Raw genomic sequence first — 14320 nt, 5'->3', positions numbered from 1 at the left:
ATCAATGTCTCTCATCATCTTATAAACCTCTCATCCTCTGGTGCTCCAAAGAGAAAAGGTCGAGTTCGCTTAACAAATTCCCATAAGGCATTCTCCCGAGTCCAGGCAACATCCTTGTAAGTCTCCTCTGCACCCTTTCTATGGTTTCCACGTCCTTCCTGCAGTGAGGTAACCAAAACTGAACACAGTACTCCAGGTGAGGTCTGACTGTCCTATATCGCTGCAACGCTACCTCTCAGCACCGAAACTCAATCCCACAGTTGTTGAAGGCTAATGCACAGTATGATCGCTTAACCACAGAGTAAAGCTTTGAGCATCTGTGTAGCAGCTTTAAGTGTCCTATGGACTCGGACACGAAGATCCCTCTGTTCTTCCACTCTGCCAAGAGTCTTACCATTAATTCTATATTCTGCTATCATATTTGAACTACCGAAATAACCTCTCACACTTATCTGGGTTGAACTCCATCTGCCACCTCTCAGCCCGGATTAGCATCCTATCTATGTCCCACTGTAACGTCTGAGGACCCTCCACACTATCCACAACACCCCCAACATTTGTGTCATCAGCAAATATACCAACCTATCACTCCCCTCCACTTTCTCATCCACATCGTTTATAAAAATCATGAAGGGAAAGGGTCTCAGAACAGATCACTGAGACACACAGCTGGTCACTGACCTTCATGCAAAATATGACCCGTCTACAACCACTCTTTGCCTTTTCTGGGCAAGCTAATTCTTGGATCTACAAATCAATATCCCCTTGGATCCCATGTCTCCTTACTTTCTCAACAATCTTTGCATGAGATACGTTATCAAAAGCCTTGCTGAAATCCACACACACTACATCGACTGCTCTGCCTAAATCAATGTGTTTCGTCACATTGTGAAACAATTCATTTGGGCTCGTAAAACGCGACTTGCTTTTGACAAAGCCATGTTGACTATTCATAATCATATTATGCCTCGCCAAATGTTTATAAATCCTGCCTCTCAGGATGTTTTTAATCAACTTACCAATCACTGGTCTATATTTTCCTGGGCTATTTCTACTTCCTTTCTTGAATAAGGGAACGACATCCGCAACACTCCCATCCTCAGGAAACTCTTCCGTCCCCACTGATCATACAAGTTTCATCGCCAGAGGCTCCGCAATCACCTTCCTCGCCTCCCACAGTAGCCTTGGTACATCTCGTCCGATCCCGATGTTTTATCCAACTTGGTGCTTCCCTAAAGTTCCAGCAGATCTTCTATCTTAATAGCCACAGTTGAAGTCAGAAGTTTATATACACCTTAGCCAAATACATTTAAACTCAGTTTTTCACAATTCCTGACAACTAAAAAAGCTGGTGTGAGCAAGGAGACCTACAAACCTGACTCAGTTACATAAGTTCTGTCTGGAGGAATGGAACAAAATTCCAGCAACGTACTGTGAGAAGCTTGTGGAAGGCTACCCAAAACATTTGACCCAAGTTAACAATTTAAATGCAATGTTACCAAATACTAACAAAGTGTTTGTAAACTTCTGACCCATTGGGAAAGTGATGAAAGAAATAAAAGCTGAAATAAATCATTCTCTCTATTATTATTCTGACATTTCACATTCTTAAAATAAAGTAGTGATCCTCGCTGACCTAAGACAGGGAATGTTTTCTAGGATTAAATGACAGGATTTTTGAAATACTGAGTTTAAATGGATTTGACTAATGTGTATGTAAACTTATGACTTCAACTGTAATTTTAAAGTAAGTAAATGTTTAGTACAGCATTGTGGGCCTAAGGGCCTGTATTGTGCTGTAGGTTTTCTATGTCTAATACTATAACACCTTCAGTTCTATATTCACCAATGTCGATTATTTTCCAAATTTTTTATTGCAAATCACCCTGTTGACTGCAAATTTGATCTGTATGTGTAGTTAGCGGTTATGGGTGGACGTGTGGGTGGGTGTAGGGTGAGTGGTGGGAAGGATGTGGGTCCGCAGACGGTGGGGACTACACCTAAACTTGCTCTTAACTTGCTCTTAACATTGCCCCAGGGTCTGGGGACAGCTGTTAGCAGCATGGACGGCGAGTGTAGAATGGAAAGTGCAGCTTCGAAGAATGAACGACAGCGGCGATATTTCATTAGAAGTCTGATGAGATTTGAAATGTCACCAAAGACTTGCAGATTTCTATATATGTATTGTGCACAGCATTCTACATGGCTGCATTATCTTCTACTATGGTTGGTGACTACATGGTAGGAGTGACTGCACCTGCTGGATAAAGACTGCAGAAAGCTGAGAATTCTGTCAGCTCCATCATGGGCAGCCAGGACATCTACATGTAGTGATGACTCAAAAAGGTGGCATCAATCATTAAAGACCACATTAGCAGAATATGCCCTCTCCCATTTGATACCATCAGGAAGGAGGCACAGGAGTTTGAAGTTACACATCCAACGATCCAGGAACAGCTCTGTTCCTTCTGCCATCCGATTTCTGTATGGACATGGAAACCATAAACCTACCTCATTAAGTTCATTTTTCACAATGCTTATTACATTTAAATTTTAGTAATATATGCTTACTGTAATACAGTTTTTTTTCTTGGTTATTATGTTTTTCATTACGGTGCTGCCGCAAAGTCAACAATATTTATGACATTTTTTCTGTAATATGACACCTAGTACACTGGCTCTTCAGGATGACTTTTGATTTTGTCCATCGTGCGAAGAGCCACTTCCTGTGTTTTTCTTTGTGTTCCCCAATAAGAAACTGCGTAGATAGGCAGACAAAGATCAATCCCCATCCCCGGACCCAATAACAGCTGCCGTGGTGCAGTAATGCCACGGCTATGCTCGTCAGTGATGGGGACCACCTCTTCTGTTGCACTTTCCAGGGAGCCGGACTTTGGGCACTGCCGACTTGTGTCTCTGCTCACAGGGACATCCGAGCCTTTTGGAAACAGTCTCGATCCCAGTGCACTCAGAGGACACTTGCGGTTTGGACGGTGCTGCAGCAGCCCCAGGGTCATCAGCTCCCGGACTCCGACACTGGGCATTGTGCAGCAGCAATTTCTTCCCCCATTCCATAACTTTCATGGATAGTTTCTCCCCAGAGCAGTGAAAGTAAAACATTCCTTGCTGGTCTACTTCTTTTCCAAATATTTTTCCATATAATTTAAGATGTTAGCAACCTGCTCGCAGATCAGACGGAGAAGCTCCGGAGATTACCCTCACAGCAACTTCCAAGAGCAACTGGGACATAAACAAGCTGAACTCATCGAACTACATCCCTTACCCACATCCCGGGAATTCCTTGACCACTGGCAGTGCCCAGCCTCTAGCCAGTGCCCCAGTGCTTAAACACCCACACTGAGAGGAATGCTGTCCGATCTCAGGTGTGGGGCTTTATAATGGACTCTTCCCCTTTAGTGCCCATGGACCAGAGGTATCCAACTAAGCTGAGGGACCTCCCGCACCCAACAGCATACAGGCATTCACAATATTTCATAGAAATTCTTCTTTGTTACACAGAAAGAAGCACACGCAAACAACGTTTTTCCTGGTAGGTTTGTCATAGACAGCTTAATAGGTACTGTTCCAGAGTCTATAACTTTGTGATAGCTTTTGCAATTGCTCATCTGCCAATATGAAGATGCACACCTACAAATGCTATTTACCTTTGTCCGATCGACACTGTTTCCATAACAACCACAAAATGCTGGAGCAAATTAGGAAGTTAGGCAGTATCTATGGAGAGGAATAAACATTCGATGTTTCGCGTCGAGATATTCTTCTCCATAGACGGTGTCTGACCTTTTGGGTTTTTCCAACAAATAGTTCTGCCGCCTCTCTTGCATTTACTATTCCCATTGTCAGATTTAAAAATCACCCACATTCTGCATTACTGCTACATCTGTATCAACAATGAAGAATATTCGGGTTTCTCACTTAACATCTTCGCTGCCTCTTGTCCTTTGACCTGCTGTAATAATGAGCACCCAACCCGGTCACCTTTCAGCCATATCTCTGTAACCACTATCACGCTGGACTTGAAGAGGATGCTTTCAGAATAGTAAAGTAAACTATTAAGGCTACCATTTGCCTAGGTAAGACCTCATTAAATTGATTAGAATCTTGCAGTAGTCACAGCTTTTCTAGTAAACATACCGGGAAAAAATTTGCCTCTCGCCCACCAAGTTTTCTGCCCTAAACAGTGAAATCATGGCTTTCGTTCCACTATGCCGTTTGCCGCTTTCAGTAACTGGTCACCCCAACCATTTGCGATGTATCGAAGCCATGAACAGAATCAAACTCTTTGCTTCAACAAGACTTTCAGGAGATCAGCCCAGAAAAACCCACAATAAACACAGTCTCAAAGAGAAAACAACATACGTTCATCTGAAACAGTAAATTTCTAAAAGGGAACTCATGTTGCCAAAACAGCTCTTTACACGCTTGCTTTGCAATTGTAACACTGGGTTAGAGAAATGTTCCTAATCTCAACCATCTTTTGCAGACTCTCTAGAGTTCATTCTTTTCATAGCATGATTTCCCTGCTAACATTGATTTACAATCGCGCCCACTTCGCATCACTTCTATCTTTATATCAACATTGAAAACACTCGGAAACCTCACTTAACGTCAATGTCGCCTCTTTGCTTTTGAGCTGCTGTTCTTTCAGAGCATTCGTGTGATCTGCAACAATGACCACCCAGACCCAGGCATTTTACAGCTATTTCTCCATAATGCTAGGAGCATTGTAAGAAAGGTGGATGAGCTTAGAGCATGGATGGATACCTGGAAATATGATGTAGTAGCTATGAGTGAAACATGGTTGCAGGAGGGCTGTGATTGGCAACTAAATATTCCTGGATTTCATTGCTTCAGATGTGATAGAATCGGAGGGACAAGAGGAGGAGACGTTGCATTACTTGTCCGAGAAAATATTACAGCAGTTCTATCTGGCAGGATAGATTAGAGGGCTCGTCTAGTGAGACTATTTGGGTGGAATTGAGGAATGGGAAAGGTGTAGTAACACTTATAGAGGTGTATTATAGACCACCTAATGAGGAGCGAGAAATGAAGGAGCAAATTAGTAACGAGACAGCATATATTTGTCGTAAGCACAGGGTTGTGATTATGGAAGATTTTAATTTTCCACACATGGAAACCTATAATGTAAAAGGGCTGGATGGTTTGAAGTTGGTAAAATGTGTGCAGGATAGTTTTAGATAGCAATAGATAGAGGTAACAACTGGAGAATGGGCCGTGTTGGATCTCTTGTTAGGGAATGAGATAGATCAGGTGATGGGGGTACGTGCTGGGGAGCACTTCGGGTCCAGTGATCACAATACCATTAGTTTCAATATAATTATGGAGAAGGATAGGACTGGACACAGTGTTGAGATTTTTGATTGGAGAAAGGCTAATTTTGAGGAGATGTGAAAGGATTTAAAAGGAGTGGATTGGGACAATTTGCTTTATGGGAAGGATGTAATAGAAAAATGGAGGTAATTTAAAGGAGAAATTTTAAGAGTACAGAATCTTTATGTTTCTGTTAGATTGAAAGGAAAGGTTAAAAGTTTGAGAGAGCCATCGTTTTCAAGGGATATTGAAAACTTCGTTCGGATAAAGAGGGATATCTACAATAAATATAGACAGCACCAAGTAAATGAGGTGCTCGAGGAATATAAAGAACGTAAAAAGAATCTGAAGAAAAAAATTAGGAAATCTAAAAGAAGATACGAAGTTGTTTTGGTAAGGAAGGTGAAAATGAATCCAAAGGGTTTCCATAGTTAAATTAATAGCAAAAGGATAGTGAGGGATAGTGAGGTCCCTCAGAGAATCAGAGTGGACCATTATGTCTGGAGCCAAAAAGAGAGGGGGGAGATTTTGAACAATTTCTTTTCTTCAGTATTCACTAAGGAGAAGGATATTGAATTGTGTAAGGTAAGGGAAACAAGTAGGGAAGTTATGGAAAAAAAGATGATTGCAGAAGAGGAAGTACTGGCACTTTTATGGAATATAAAAGTGGATAAGTCTCCAGGCTCTGACTGGATTTTCCCTAGGACCTTGAAGGAAGTTAGTGTAGAAACAGCAGGGGCGGTGACAGAAATATTTCAAATGTCATTAGAAACAGGGATGGTGCCGGAGTATTGACATATCGCTCATGTGGTTCTATTGTTTAAAAATGGTTCTAAGAGTAAACCTTGCAATTATCAACCTGCAGGTTTGATGTCAGTGGTGGGTAAATTAATGGAAAGTATACTTAGAGATGATATATATAATTATCTGGATAGACAGGGTCTGATTAGGAACAGTCAACATGGATTTGTGCGTGTCAGGTCATGTTTGACAAATCATTGAATGTTTTAAGACGTTACCAGGACAGTTGACGAAGGTAAAGCAGTGAATGTTGTCTATATGAACTTCAGTAAGGCCTTTGACAAATGGAAGTTTAGTTAGGAAGGATCAATCGTTAAGAGATAATATGGAAATAGTAGAATGGATTCAACAGTGGCTGGATGGGAGATGCCAGACAGTAGTGTTGGATAACTGTTTGTCAGGTTGGAGGCCGGTGACTACTGGTGTGCCTCAGGGAACTGTACTGGGTCCAATGTTGTTTGTCATATACATTAATGATCTGGATGATGGGCTGGTAAATTGGATTAGTTAGTATGCAGATGATACTAAGATAGGTGGCGTTGTGGATAATAAAGTAGGTTTTTAAAGCTTGCAGAGAGATTTAGGCCAGTTAGAAGAGTGGGCTGAAAGATGGCAGATGGAGTTTAACGCTGTTAAGTGTGAGTTGCTACATTTCGGTAGGGCTAATCAAAATAGGACATACATGTTAAATGGTACGGCATTGAGGAATGCAGTAGAACAGAGTGATCTAGTAATAATGGTGCATAGTTCCCTGAAGGTAGAATTTCATGTGGATTTGGTGGTGAAGAAAGCTTATGCTGTGCTGGCCTTTATAAATCAGAGCATTGAGTTGAGGAGCTGGGATGTAATGTTAAAATTGTACAAGGCATTGGTGAGGCCAAATTTAGGAGTACTCTGAACAGTTCTGTTCACCAAATTGCAGAAAATATGTCAACAAAATAAAGAGAGTACAGAGGAGATTTACTAGAATGTTACCTGGGTTTCAGCACCTAAGTTACAGAGAAAGGTTGAACAAGTTAGGTCTTTATTCTTCGGAGTGCAGAAGATTGAGAGGGAACTTGATAGAGGTATTTAAAATTATGAGGGATATATAGAGTTGACATGGATAGGCTTTTTCCATTGAGTGTATGGAAGATTCAAACAAGAGGACGCGAGTTGAGAGTTAGACGGCAAAAGTTTAGGGGTAACACAAGGGGGAGTTTCTTTACCCAGAGAGTGGTAGCTGTGTAGAACGATTTTCCAGTAGAAGTGGTAGAGTCACGTTCAATATTGTCATTTAAAGTAAAATTGGACAAGTATATGGACAGAAAAGGAATGGAGGGATATGGGCTGAGTGCAGGTCGTGGGACGAGGTGAGATTAAGCGTTCGGCACAGACTAAAAGGGCCGAGATGGCCTGTTTCCGTGCTGTAACTGATATATGTATATATGGTTATAATGTCCGTTTTTGGTTCAGCGACGGGTAACTAACGTGTGTGATGTTCCGTAATTTTTAATTTGCTTCACAGCAACTCTGGAGCTCAGACATTTACCGTAAATATACCATGCAGAAATCGGCCACTCCGCAATGCCACCTGTCTCTTTCTGTAACCGTTCACCCCCCGACTTTTCCCACCACCGCCCACACACCCTCTGTATACTGTGTGCTGTGACTTTGAACAGAATCAAAATCTATGTTTATACAGGATGTCGAGCATATTAGTTCGAACCACCCAGAAAAAACAGTCTCAAAGAAAAACAACACACATTCAACTGAAATTACAAGTTTTGCAACGTGTTGTCTGAACAGTTTTTTTGTACACTTGTTTTTAAATCGTAACCCCTTGTTTCAGAACTGCTTTTAAATTTGACATAATCTGTGGAAGGGGATTAAAATGAAGCGAACGAGTCATTGATTACTGATCCAAAACACAGATATGGATCGATTTGAAATAAAGAACGGGAATCAAAATCGAAGCTGAATGATTCTCACCTTAGTTTACCAAGAATGTACAGTCTCCGTGTGGATATGTTTTCAAGTCGTTTTCTTCCAAATTCATCTCAGACAGTCAGACGAAGATTAGTTACCAGAAGCTGGGGAAGGGCCGGGTTGCTGTTCTGTGAGACTCACAGCGCAGTTTTCTGTGCGCAAGCTGCTGTCTGTCCACAGTGCGGATTCCAACATGCAGACATTCCTCAGAGCGGGGTGCGGCTTCACGGCTGGAAGCAAACAAACCCGTTGGACATTCCGCCCTCACATACAAATGTGAACAAAGCTAATTTAATACAGTATTTAAACATTTTTGTTAACGAAGAAAACTGTCAAAGCAGGATGTTATAGGAAAAAAAATGTTCCCCAGTGTCTGCAGTCTGAAGGTTAACTTGTTAAAATTGCATTCAGGCTTTGTGAATTTCCAGTATTTTAATTTACCTCGACATCCGATCATCTGTGGCTTTAGTATTATTATTTAAATTTAATTGTATAAGCCGATCTGCGGCATTCTGAACTGAGACAATCCGAACAGTAAAAGTTCACGGATCTCTGTAATTTCAGAACTAATAGAAATAACGCAAGGATCCAAAACCCGGATCCTGTACGTTATTATTCCAACCATCGTGGAGAGAGGAGAATACAGACACCAGGAATCGTGTGTGGTAATATTCCCGGTGTCGATACAGAGATCCAACACCGTGCGCGGTAATGCTCTTGGCGTGGAGACAGAGATCGGGAACCGTGCCTGGCAAAATTCCCGGTTTGGGATATGGAAACCGGGAACTGTGCCTTGTAATAACATACTGTGTGCTGTGTAGACACCCAGAACCAGGAACAATCAATCACCTGCCGTGGGGACACGGAAACATAATTCTCCCTACCCCACCACCCTCAGGAAGGTGTGCCGAAGTTCCTTCAGTCCGGTCACATCCACCGTCTCCGCCAGCAGATGAGCATTAAAAGTTTAAAAAAGTCGTCAACATCCACACCCTGGACTTTATTTGTAACTAATTAATCCGTCGGCGTTCTCGTCAAATTTCCTAAACGCAGCCCTGAGTTCTGTCAAACGAGGAATTTAGGCGTTCCCACCAACTTACAGGATCCCAGCCCCTTTGGGATACTGGAAGAGTTCCATTGGGAAGCAGACGGTGGGAGTGAATGGGAAGAGCTGAGTCCCGTTGAAAGTGCAGAAGATGAGAGTGAAGGGAAGGGTTGGGGCCCACTGAGGTTTGGGACGAGGGAGTAAATGGGAAACGGTATGGACGGTGGGATTGAATGGGAAGGGGTGAGTTCCATTGGGAGTGCGGACGGCAGGGATGAAGGGAAAGGGTGGAGTATAATAGGGAGCGCAGCCCGTGCGATTCGACGGGATGAACTCCTGTTGGTAGGCTGGATGCTGGGACATGCCGAGAAAAGTTGGGGTCTCGTGTTTGCAAAATTGTCCTCATCTTCGCTTTCATCCTAGGCTACCTCCCAACCCTAGAAATCAAATGTGATTGTTATTCGCTAGGGTTCTAATATCCACCTATATTCCCCTGACCGTATTCACATACCCTCGTTGAGAGGTATACACCCCTTTCAACTCCCGCGGGTGAGGAACCCTAGACTGAGGTCCTTCCTCACCGGGCTCTTGCGGTGGCTGCACCAAGTTTGAGTGTGTCCCTCAGCACGTACTCCTGCAGCCGGGAATGTGCCAGTCAGCAGCATTCTCACACGTGCCGGTAGACCATCGTTTCGGGCCGACCAAAGTGCGTCTTTCACCGAACTGATGATCTGCCAACAGCACTGAATGCTGGTGTCCGTTTTCGACCCCGGGAACAGCCCGTAGATCAGACAGTCCTTTGTTACTTAGTTGCTGGGGATGAATCTTGACACTGTCCCTTCCATCCTCCTCCACACCTGCTCTGTGAACTCACAGTGTGCAATGTGGTGGGTCACCAACTCCTCCTCACGGCAGCCCTCCCCTGGGCAGCAGGGTGTGGAGACGACGTTCCGGGCATACAGGAGGGATCTGACTGGGAGGGCCCCTCCCGCCATCAGCCAGGCGGGGTCTTGGTGCCTGTTGGTGAGGTCTGGCAATGAGGCATTTTGCCAGATGAACTGGGAACCACCCCACTGTGTCCATCACGTCCTTCTCCTGCAGGACCAGCAGGACGTTACGTGCCGACCACTGTCTGATCGCCCTGTGGTCAAAGGCGTTGACCTGGAAGAACTTCTCCATGAAGGACAGGAAGCGCGGCAACGACCAACTGACTGTGGCGTTGCGGGGTAATGGGATCAGGCCCGCCCTTTGTAGCCAGGGTGACTAGTACCTGGACACTTATTAGTAGTTAGTGCCCAGGTATCTGGGATCCACACATAACCTGATGCAGCCACACACGAAGCAGGATGAGGGTGACATTGGGAATGTTTTTGCCCCCATTGTCCAGAAAATTCTGCATGGCTGCCCGCCTGATCTGCTCCATCCTTGATCCCCAGACAAATCTGAAGACATCTCGAGTGACTTCCGAGCTTTAGGAGCGGGGGATGGGGCACACTTGCGCCAAGTAAAGCAGCCCTGAGAGCACCTCACACCTGATGACCAGGTTCTTGCCCATTGTCGAAAGGGAGCGCCTTCCACACAGTCCCACAGAAACCGGCATAATCACCGGCCTGATAAGCCTATATGGCTCGGGACAGACTTTAACTTTTTAACTAACTAACCAATAGTACACTGGGTACGGATGGTGATGGTAAAGAGAGGTTTCATGTCGCTGCGGAGTTCCACACTCTACAACAGGGGAATAATGTAACCTGCCCTTTGAAAAGGATTCACGCTGTCGTCAAGTGTCATGAAAACACTTGTGGGTTCAGTACAAATGAGAATTGTTTATTGTCTATTCTGTCTGTGAATAATTAAGTCCTTTTTGCCATATGCATTGGTGGGACATGCATATTGCATATCAAAAGCAGGCTCGAGTCTTCCAAGGGCTGGAAACGGTGTACCCTGAAGTAAATTTTACGTGTGTCTGTATATAATGTGACCGTTCACACCTGGGTGTCCATGTGTAGTCAAACAGAATGAGTGGAGGATAGTGAATCTGAGATTAACGTCCTTGTATGAAGAGGAGGGAGACGTTGGCCAGACGGAACTACAAGAGTAAACCCTACATCAGACTGCTTTTTTGACGATTACAGCTTCACGTTCAACACAAACATTCACTCAGTTCTAATCGACAAGCTGCAAAAACCTGATCTCTTGTTCCTCTCTCTGAAACTGGATGATTGACTTCCTCACTGGGAGACCACTGTTCGTGCCGATTGGAAATAGCTTCTCCTCCTACCGGACGGTCCACACAGATCTGTCGGATCTGTGTCTCATTGCCTTGCCGAAACGGCCCAAGGCAGAAACACCTACAAGTGGAGCTGCGCCCGGAAAGTACAATTTCTCCGTTTTAAAGTGCTCTTTCCGTTCGGTGAATTGAACTGGGGACACTGCCCGATATCAGACCAGCAACACTCCGCGACAGGCGCAAATACTCACCGGTGAGCCGGGAGCCTCTCTCGACGGGTGAAAACTTTCCCCAAACTCCGGACAGAAGGAAACTCCGCCCACCGGCGATAAGCGCATGCGCAGCATGAAACCTGCGATAATCTGCTTCTCGGCGCAACAGATGCGGTTTCACTGGCTCTTCACTCAACCGTGGAGCATCTGGACAGCAAAGGTACAAACATCAGGATGCTCTTTATCGACGGCAGCTCAGCATTCAATGCTACCATCCCCTCAAACCTAATCAATAGACAATAGGTGCGGGAGTAGGCCATTCGGCTCTTCTAGCCAGCACCGCCATTCACTGCGATCATAGCTGATCATACACAATCAGTACCCCGTTCCTGCCCTCTCCCCATATCCCTTGATCCCGCTATCTATAAGAGCTCTATCTAACTCTCTCTTGAATGCCTCCAGAGACTTGTACTCCACAATACGTTTCAATCTTGATCTCAATATCCCCTTGAGCAACTGGACACTCCGGCTGTTGCGTTGCAGACCCCAGTCAGTTTTATATCGATTGTTATTGCTATTAGTTAATCATTGCACGATTTCAGTTATCGAAAAGTAACTGATCATGTAGGGGTCCTTTAGAACATATGTTCTGAGATGGTTTCAGTAGTGAGAGAGACATTTTAAAATTAAGGGGCAAATCAGTTAAAATTGAGGTGTGCAGAAGTCTCTTCTCTCAAAGGAGTCCTGAATCTCTGGAATCCTCTGCTCCTACTTGTGGTGGGGACCCGCTCATTATGGTGCAGATCCACAAATGTTTGTTCCCAGACAGTTCAGATTGGCAACAACATCTCCTCCACAACCTCATCAGCACAGGTCACTATGAGACTGTGTGTTTAACCCCCTGCTTTACACCTCTAACTGTGTGGCTAAGCGGAGCTCCAATTAAATATTCAAGTTTGCTGACAACAGCACTGCTGCAGGTGACACATCTGCATTTAGGAAGGAAATTGAAAACCTGTCCAAGTGTTGCTACAATAACAACTTCTCACTCAACGTCGGCAAGACCAGGAGCTGATTATTGACTTCAGAAGGAGGAACCCAGACATCCATGAGCCAGTCCTCATCGGGGGATCAGAGGTGGAGAGGGTCAGGCACTTTTAAATTCTTATTATTTCAGAGGACCTGGCATGGGCCCAGCAAGTGCGTGCAATTATGAAGAAGTGCACCCTGAGGTGTTTGTGAAGATTCTTCGGCATGTAAAACTTTGACAAATTTCTATAGATGTGTGGTGGAGAGTATATAGACTGGCTGAATCATGGCCTGAGAGGGAAACACCAATGCCCTTTAAGGGAAAGTCTTACAAAGAATTGTGGATACAACCCAGTCCATTACGAGTAAAACCCTCCCCACTATTGAGCTCTCTACACAGGCAGATGTCACAGGAAAGCAGCATCCAACATCATGGACCCCACAACCCAGCTCGTGTTCTCCTCTCTCTCCTGCTATCAGGAAAAAGGTACAAGACCCTCATGACTCACACCACCAGGTTCAGGAACAGTTATTGCCTCTCACCCATCAGGATAATGAATCAAAGGAGATAACTTCATGAGTTTCACTCATGCCATCACTGAAATGTTACCAGAATCTATTGACTCACTTTCAAGAACTCTTTATCTGATGATATTTTTGCTCATTTTTGTCTTTATTATTATCATCATTATTAATATTTTATTTTCACATTTTTATTTGCACAATTGTCTTTAGCAGTGTTTGCTTCTCCACCTTGTTGGGGACGGTCCTTCATTGATTCTATTCTGGCTCTTCAATTTAATGTGTATGCCCACAAGGAAACAACTCTCAGCATTGTATATTGTGACCTGTGTGTCATTTCATTTCATACTTCAAAGTAAATTTGTTTTCTGATCTCCCGGACACAATCACTACCTCCACCCTTCTCTTCTCCATCTTTCATCACGCTCCACACCCGGATCTATCTCACACTTCCCTAAATCGTCCCAGCTTTGCCCCCACCCCTTCCCCTCACTGTACTTATCACCGTCCCCTGACTCTCAGTCTCAGCCTGAAATGCCAGCTGTTCATTTCGCTCCACAGATGCCGCGTGAGATTTTTGCCTGATCCTCAATTTTGTGCTTCCTGCAGACTCTGCAGATGTGCTGACCTATGCTTAATGTGAGGAGGCTGACTGAGTCTTCACTGCCATTTGAGTCTCGTGATTCACTATGCTCTGACGGAAGACATTTTTCCTCCTCCCAGTCATGAACAGTCCACCCCTTTTTCTGAGACTCTGGCCCCTGTTTCAACCATTCATGATGTTGTGCATTTCAATCCTTTCACCTTTCAGTCCTCGATTCTCTAAAAGGAACAGTTCTCACATTTCATCTTTCATCTGGGATGACCACAACACTCTGAGATCACTGTGCAGAATCTTCATTCTGCACTCTATAACAAATATTATCTAACCTCTTTTTTAAACTACTGTGTAATTAATTTCCATCTGTGCCAGCCCTGTGTGACTCTGTGTGACACCTCCATTACCCTGCCACTACTTCCAACTTCTCACTTCCCCTCTACTGGACCCAGCTGTCGCTCTATTGTTCATTTCAAATGCCCAAACCTCAGCCCTTTTCTCTGGTCATCTCCACTCCGCTTACAGTCCAGAGAGAGGTCATCGATCCAAAACCTGGAATGGCC

At 44.2% G+C, this 14320-nt stretch overlaps 1 protein-coding gene across 3 annotated transcripts in view; it reads right to left on the bottom strand.

Annotated features, from left to right (window-relative positions):
- Window positions 1–11762, bottom strand: part of LOC132390120 (NACHT, LRR and PYD domains-containing protein 3-like) — a 44057-nt gene extending 32295 nt beyond the window's left edge. For all 3 annotated transcript variants that reach the window (XM_059962711.1, XM_059962712.1, XM_059962713.1), the window contains exons 1-2: window positions 11648–11762; window positions 8125–8351 (exon numbers count right to left, since the gene is read on the bottom strand). The gene's annotated coding sequence lies outside the window, so the exon portion shown is untranslated. The remainder of the gene's footprint in view (window positions 1–8124; window positions 8352–11647) is intronic.
- Between the last annotated feature and the right edge of the window lie 2558 nt (window positions 11763–14320).

The sequence above is a fragment of the Hypanus sabinus genome, unplaced genomic scaffold (genome assembly GCF_030144855.1).
Source record: "Hypanus sabinus isolate sHypSab1 unplaced genomic scaffold, sHypSab1.hap1 scaffold_775, whole genome shotgun sequence".
Taxonomy (NCBI): domain Eukaryota; kingdom Metazoa; phylum Chordata; class Chondrichthyes; order Myliobatiformes; family Dasyatidae; genus Hypanus; species Hypanus sabinus.
The sequence above is the reverse complement of the archived record's forward strand: the minus strand, read 5'-3'. Positions and strand labels throughout refer to the sequence as shown.